Consider the following 7199-nt stretch of genomic DNA (forward strand, 5'->3'; position numbering starts at 1 on the left):
ATATGACATTATTTCGGGCCATCGATAAAGTATGTGAAAAGATCATTCACTTTACAAGTATGGGAGCACTTTCCTTAGGTCAATGGAGGCCCCAAGAACAGGAAATGCAAACTTCCCACACCACTGGGCTCTGCAGTGGAGATAGTTCCACAGTGACCACACACAATCACTGTTAATTGGTATTTGGGTTCAGATTAAGCCTATGGAAAACAAACAAACCCAGACAATATTAATCAGGGTCACTGAATAGACTGTAGGTTTTGATAACATTGATATTTTGCAAGTCCAGGTCCATGGTGACAGGGGGAACGGGGAAGGTGTGGGGAGGAGGAATGTGGAAGGAAGGGGAAGACTGTTGATATTCTCATTTCACACAGAGGGCATTGAGATGCATATGGCATCAAGTTACAGGGACAATCAACCAAGAGAAGAACCAAATATAGTAACAACTCTACCACATTTGGAGAAAGGAGGAAGGAAGTAGAGGTGCCAAATGCTAACATACCATTATTTCTTGTGAGGGTAAATCAGTCAGGATCCTGGAGTGACAATGATGAACCCATCATAGGGGATGAAGTAAAGAGAGTTTTGAGGGGCTGGGGCCTTGTGTCCCAGAGTGAACACTCAGGCCTCAAAGGGTGGGGGGAACAGTGTTGTGAGAACTGGGCCTGGGCGGGGGCTTGTGTGGGGGCCTCCCAAGAGTTGTGGCTTTAGAGAAGCCACTGACCAGAGCTAGGAAGGGAGGCTGGCAGCAGGGTGGGCCATGGAGTGGTTACCCGACTTCTCGCTCCACCTGTCTTATGCTGAGGCCTTCTTTGGCCTAACCTAACTGGATGTTCTGCTGATGAAGCTCTTACCAGATGGGGTAAATGAAGAGCACCTGGCAGGGGAAGTCAATACACATTGTCTAAAGTTGACAAGTCAAAACTAAAATATCAAAAAGACTTGGCTGAGAAAATGTACTTGACTTAGCAAGATAAATTTAGCAGCAGTTCATTTAACCCCCTGACATTGTTTCAAGAAAATGATACCTCAAAACAACAATAACAACAACAAAAGATACCCCATCTTCTCCCAATATACCACACAGAATACTACCATTGTGCTTTCCTTTCACTTGAGTCATCACCCAGAGTTCAAGCTTCCTAGTCCTTTCACAAACCCAGCTCTTAAGTCCTTAATGGGAGTCTATCACCCCTTCCTTCCCACTCTCCAAAACCTCTGCAGGTGCTCCAAAACTCACAATGCTTCCAGCAAATTTCTCTGTATTCTACTTAATAGGTTATTGTATTTTTATTTCTGGAATGTTCATATAATTTTTTATAGTTTCCTGAGAAAATTCTCCAATTTGTCAGCTAATTCCTTGGATATATTTTTATGGAGTTCATGTCTAATCAATCCAATACCTGAATTTTCTGTGGGTCTGTTTGTGTTGTCTTATATGCTATTTTTAAAATGTTTAGCTAGATTATAACTAATATACAGAAAAATGCACAAATCTTAAACGTACAACTCTATGGGTATATAGACATAATAGTTATCAATAATATATAAAGAGTTCTGACAAATTAATAAGAACAGAGACACTCACCATAAAGGAAAATGGACAAAGGATCTAAACATGCAATTCACAAAGAGAACACAAACATGCTATACAAAAATAGATCTGATAGATGTACAGGCTCACCTTTAACCAAGAAAGTTCAAATTAAAATAGTGATAAAGATACTATTTTTCATACATTTCATTAAAAGTTACAGATTAATACAATGTATCATTGATTTATGGTGGTGAAACTAAGACTTTCGTATCTACAGAAGTGGGAATGAAAATTGTTCATCTCTCTGTTTTAAATTTATCTGCACTTTGATTTAGCAATTCCACTGTTAAGATTCTGTCATTCAGAAATTTTCATAAAAGCAAAGCTATCTTATATCAGCTAATAATGTTAACATTTGCTGACACCTCACTATTTGCAGATACTGCTCTTAGTGCCTTATGTGTATGAACTCAAATAATTCTAAAAATGACATTGAATCAATAGACATAGCAATCTGAATGGTAGTCAAAGTAGGAAACGAAAGCTAAAAAATGAACATAATGTGCTTGCTTTTCCTCAAATAATAGGTGGAAGAGGCATTTTTAATGGCTGAATGGAGGACAACAGGCATAGATCAGATAGTGTTATCCAGGTGGGTCAAGGGGTTATGACATAGAACCAAGTGCATAAAGCCACAAGGCTGGTCAGGCCAGGCCCCTAAAATTTGATAGCCATGGGAGAAGATTTTGCTAACTCCATGCCACAATCTTCAATCACCTGCCATCTCTATGTGCTCCACTGTGCCAACTGCTATGGGCTGAAGTAAGAACTACAAGACTTAGTCTTTGTCTCTCATCATCTAGACATCATGTGGGAACACTGTGCACTGTGCCTCAGGCTTCCAGAATAGGAGCCCTGCCCAGAAATAGAGGTAGCATCTCCAGGACTATGTAGGGATTTTCTGTCAAGTGTTTCTCTCCCTTGCTTGTCTCTGCTCTTCCTGATGACAAATTTATATCTGACTCACCTATGTATCCTCTATACCTCACACAATGTCTGGCTTACACTGGACAGCTAGTGAGTGGTTATTGAATAGATGAATGACTGGATCCATGGATGGGTAAATAAATAGGCTAGTGAATGGGCAGACGGAAGAGTAAGTAAATGCCTCATATCTAGTATTAACCCTTTCCTTATATGTAGATAAGGATTGTACTAGATAAGGTCTAAAGTTTACTGTCCTGTAAATATTTATATTCCGATATAGCTTATTTCCATCCTTCAAGATTCCAATTTTGTGGAATTTATTTCCACCCTTTAAACTCCACCAGTGCAGGGAAAACTATAACTTAAATGATGCTGTTTTCTCTAGCTGCTTTTTCTCTTTTCAAAGCAGAAAGATCTTTTGTACTTATTGTTTCGTATTTCTGAGAAAACAAACACTAACAGCTTCAGAGATTAAAATGTAGAGTATCTGTTCACTGTCATATTAAGTCTTATCTCCAAATAAAATCTATTTCATGTTTATTATTTTTTATTTTTTATCATTTCCAGGTTCACTGAAATCCTAATATGTTACAGATTGTCATGGCCGGCAGTTCTCAGTGTAGTCATATACAGCTGAATCAAGGCATCAAGATGGAACAGTAAGAGCCAATGAGGCTTCCAGCAGTGTGACTCAGCTAAAGAAGCAGCGGCTCCCTGGGGCAAGGTCTTCCCATAGTGGAGGGCTGGAGTCCAAGAGGCCAAGCCAAACCATGCTAGCACATTCCAAGTCTCTGTTGGGATGGGGATGAGGTCATGTCCACTCACATTCCATTGGCCAAAACAAATCTTATGTTCAAGTCTGGAATTCACAAGGCAGGACCATACACTGTTCTCCAGCTGGTGAAGGGAAAGGTAAGCATTTGTTGGATGATAATACAAGTTATCACAGGGGTCATTCAAAAGTTAACCCTCAGAAGTTAACCGTTGATAGGTAAAGATAATAAGAAAATAAGTACCATTTGTGGCATGGAGTTAGCAAAATCTTCTCCCATGGTTATCAAATTTTAGGGGCCTGGCCTGACCAGCCTTGTGGCTTTATGCACTTGGTTCCATGTCATAACCCCTTGACCCACCTGGATAACACTATCTGATCTATGCCTGTTGTCCTCCATTCAGCCATTAAAAATGCCTCTTCCACCTATTATTTGAGGAAAAGCAAGCATATTATGTTCATTTTTTAGCTTTCGTTTCCTACTTTGACTACCATTCAGATTGCTATGTCTATTGATTCAATGTCATTTTTAGAATTATTTGAGTTCATACACATAAGGCACTAAGAGCAGTATCTGCAAATAGTGAGGTGTCAGCAAATGTTAACATTATTAGCTGATATAAGATAGCTTTGCTTTTATGAAAATTTCTGAATGATAGAATCTTAACAGTGGAATTACTAAATCAAAGTGCAGATAAATTTAAAACAGAGAGATGAACAATTTTCATTCCCACTTCTGTAGATACGAAAGTCTTAGTTTCACCACCATAAATCAATGATACATTGTATTAATCTGTAACTTTTAATGAAATGTATGAAAAATAGTATCTTTATCACTATTTTAATTTGAACTTTCTTGGTTAAAGGTGAGCCTGTACATCTATCAGATCTATTTTTGTATAGCATGTTTGTGTTCTCTTTGTGAATTGCATGTTTAGATCCTTTGTCCATTTTCCTTTATGGTGAGTGTCTCTGTTCTTATTAATTTGTCAGAACTCTTTATATATTATTGATAACTATTATGTCTATATACCCATAGAGTTGTACATTTAAGATTTGTGCATTTTTCTGTATATTAGTTATAATCTAGCTAAACATTTTAAAAATAGCATATAAGACAACACAAACAGACCCACAGAAAATTCAGGTATTGGATTGATTAGACATGAACTCCATAAAAATATATCCAAGGAATTAGCTGACAAATTGGAGAATTTTCTCAGGAAACTATAAAAAATTATATGAACATTCCAGAAATAAAAATACAATAACCTATTAAGTACTGAATAGATAAGTTTCACAGCAGACTAGACAAACTTACAGCAGAATTAGTAAGCTGAAAATCAGGTCAGTAGAAAATGAATAGACTGAAGCATGGAGTGAAAAAAGGATACAAACTACAGCAAAAGAATATGAGATATATGAAGCATGGTGATAATAGATAACAAAGAATTATAATTGGAGTCCTGAGGAAGAAGAGATTTGAATGGGGCAAAAGGTATACTTGAAAAAATCATGGCTAATAATTTTTCCAAAATGACAAAAGACAGTAAGTCACTATTGCAAGAAATGCTTTAAACCTTAAGCAAAATAAATGCTATAAATAACCTATCTCTAAACATATCACAGGAAAACTGGTAAGAAAAAAAGAGAAAATCCTAAAGGCAGTTAGAGAAAATGTGTCACCTTCAATGGAGCAGTGATTGGATTGAAAGCCGAACATTTTTTTTTTTTTTTGGCAATGGGATCAAACTGGATTTCTTTCTGGCTGTATACATTTTAAATGATAATCAGAAAATAATATAAAGTTATTTCTATTTAGGGGGAAGTCGAGATATAGAGGTTACAAGTATATCCTAGTGATGTGGCCCCTCTTTGAAATGATTTTCCATCTAACCTCAACTTGAAAAATTGTAGGTTTAATTTATAGGCCACATAAGAAAATCAGTTTTTTTTTTTTTTTAAATACAATCAGCCATGCTATTGTTAGTTTTGGCTTAGATAAACTGGCAGTTGCTCTTCAAAGTCAAATTCGCTCACAACAAGATGTGCTAATGCCACGAGTTGTCAAAGGATGCCCTGTAAGTCTGACAGCAGCTTATGCTAACACGGCTAGAACAAGGGTCAAGCTTCCAAGGCAAGTATTTTAAAGGAAAAAATAACTTACTTGGCTATATATATTATAAAGGGTGAGATGAGGAAAGTGATTTTAAAAATAATATATTTTTTAGAGCAGTTATAGATTTACAAAAAAATTAAGCAGATAGTACAGTGAGTTTATATTTCTCTTTGTATGCACAGTTTCCCTTATTATTAAATTTTCTATTAGTGTGGTACATTTGTTTCAACTGATTAACCAATGTTGATACATTATTAACTAAATTCCATAGTTTACATAAAGATTCACTTATTGTGGTTGACAGTTCTATGGGTTTTGACAAATGAGAATAATGTTATATACCTACCATTACATTATCATACAGAATAGTTTCACTGTCTTAAAAATCACCTACAGTCTACCCATTTATTATCCTTAAACTTTTGACAACCATAGATCTTTTTTGTCTGTATAGTTTTGTCTTTTCCAGAATGCCATATAGTTGGAATCATATAGTATATAGCTTTCTCAGATTGGCTTTTCTCACTTAGTAATATGTGCTGAAGCTTCCACCATGTCTTTTCATGGTTCAATAGCTCATTTATTTTTATTGTTGAATAATATTCCATTGTCTGGATGTACTAGGGTTTGTTTGTCCCTTTGCCTATTAAAGAGATATTAGTTACTTCCAGTTTTCAGCAATTATGAATAAAGTTTCAATAAACATTCGTGTGCAAAGTCTGTGTAGGTATGGGTTTTTCAACTCAAATTGTAAACACCTAGGAGAGCTGTATTATATAGTAAGACTATGAAACTGCCATACTATTTTCAAAAATGGCTTTATGATTCTGCATTCCCAGTAGCAATAAATGAGAGTTCCTTCATGCTACATTTTTGCCAGCATTTGATACTGTCATTTTTTATTAGCAATTCAAACAGGTGTGCAGTGGTATTTCATTATTGTTTTCATTTACAATTCACTAATTAAATATGATGTTGAGCATCTATTTCCATGCATATATGCTATCTAAATACTTTGGTGAGAGGTCTGTCTAGATGATTTGTGTAATTTTTAATTGAGTTTTTTGCTATTGTTAAGTTTTAAAAGTTCTTTGTATTTTGGATACAAGTCATTATTAGGTGTGTTTTGCAAATATTTTCTCCCGGTTTGTGGCTTATCTTTTTGTTCTTTTATTAGTGTCTTTCACAGAGCAGAAGTTTTCCATTTTAATAAAATCTAACTTAGCATTTTTTTCTTTCATGTGTCATGACTTGAGTGTTGTATCTATAAATTCATTGCTAAACCAAGGATACTTTGAATTTCTATGTTATCTTCTAGAAGTTTTTTGATTTTGCATAAAAAATAGGTCTATGATCCATTTTGAGTTAACTTTTGTGAAAGGTGTAAGGCTTGGATCTAGATTTTTCTATTTAAAATATGGATGTTTAATTGTTCAGTGCCATTTGTTGAAGAGACAATGCTTTCTACTTTGAATTGTCTTTGCTCTTTTGTCAAAGATTGGTTGACTATATTTGCATGGCTCTATTTCTGGGCTCCTCATTTTGTCCCACACATCTATTTGACTATTTTTCACTAAGTCACGCTGTCTTACTGTAGCTTTATAGTAAGTCTTAAAGTTGGTTAATATCAGTTCTCTAAATTCGTTCTTCTTCAGTAAGTATTGTGTTGACTGTTCTGGGTCTTTTGTCTTTCTGTATAAATTTTAGAATCATGTTGTCAATATCCACAAAATAACTTGCTGGGATATTTATTGGGTATACATTGGATTTATAGATTAAAT

This window comes from Rousettus aegyptiacus, unplaced genomic scaffold, assembly GCF_014176215.1.
Source record: "Rousettus aegyptiacus isolate mRouAeg1 unplaced genomic scaffold, mRouAeg1.p scaffold_m13_p_2, whole genome shotgun sequence".
Taxonomy (NCBI): Eukaryota; Metazoa; Chordata; class Mammalia; order Chiroptera; family Pteropodidae; genus Rousettus; species Rousettus aegyptiacus.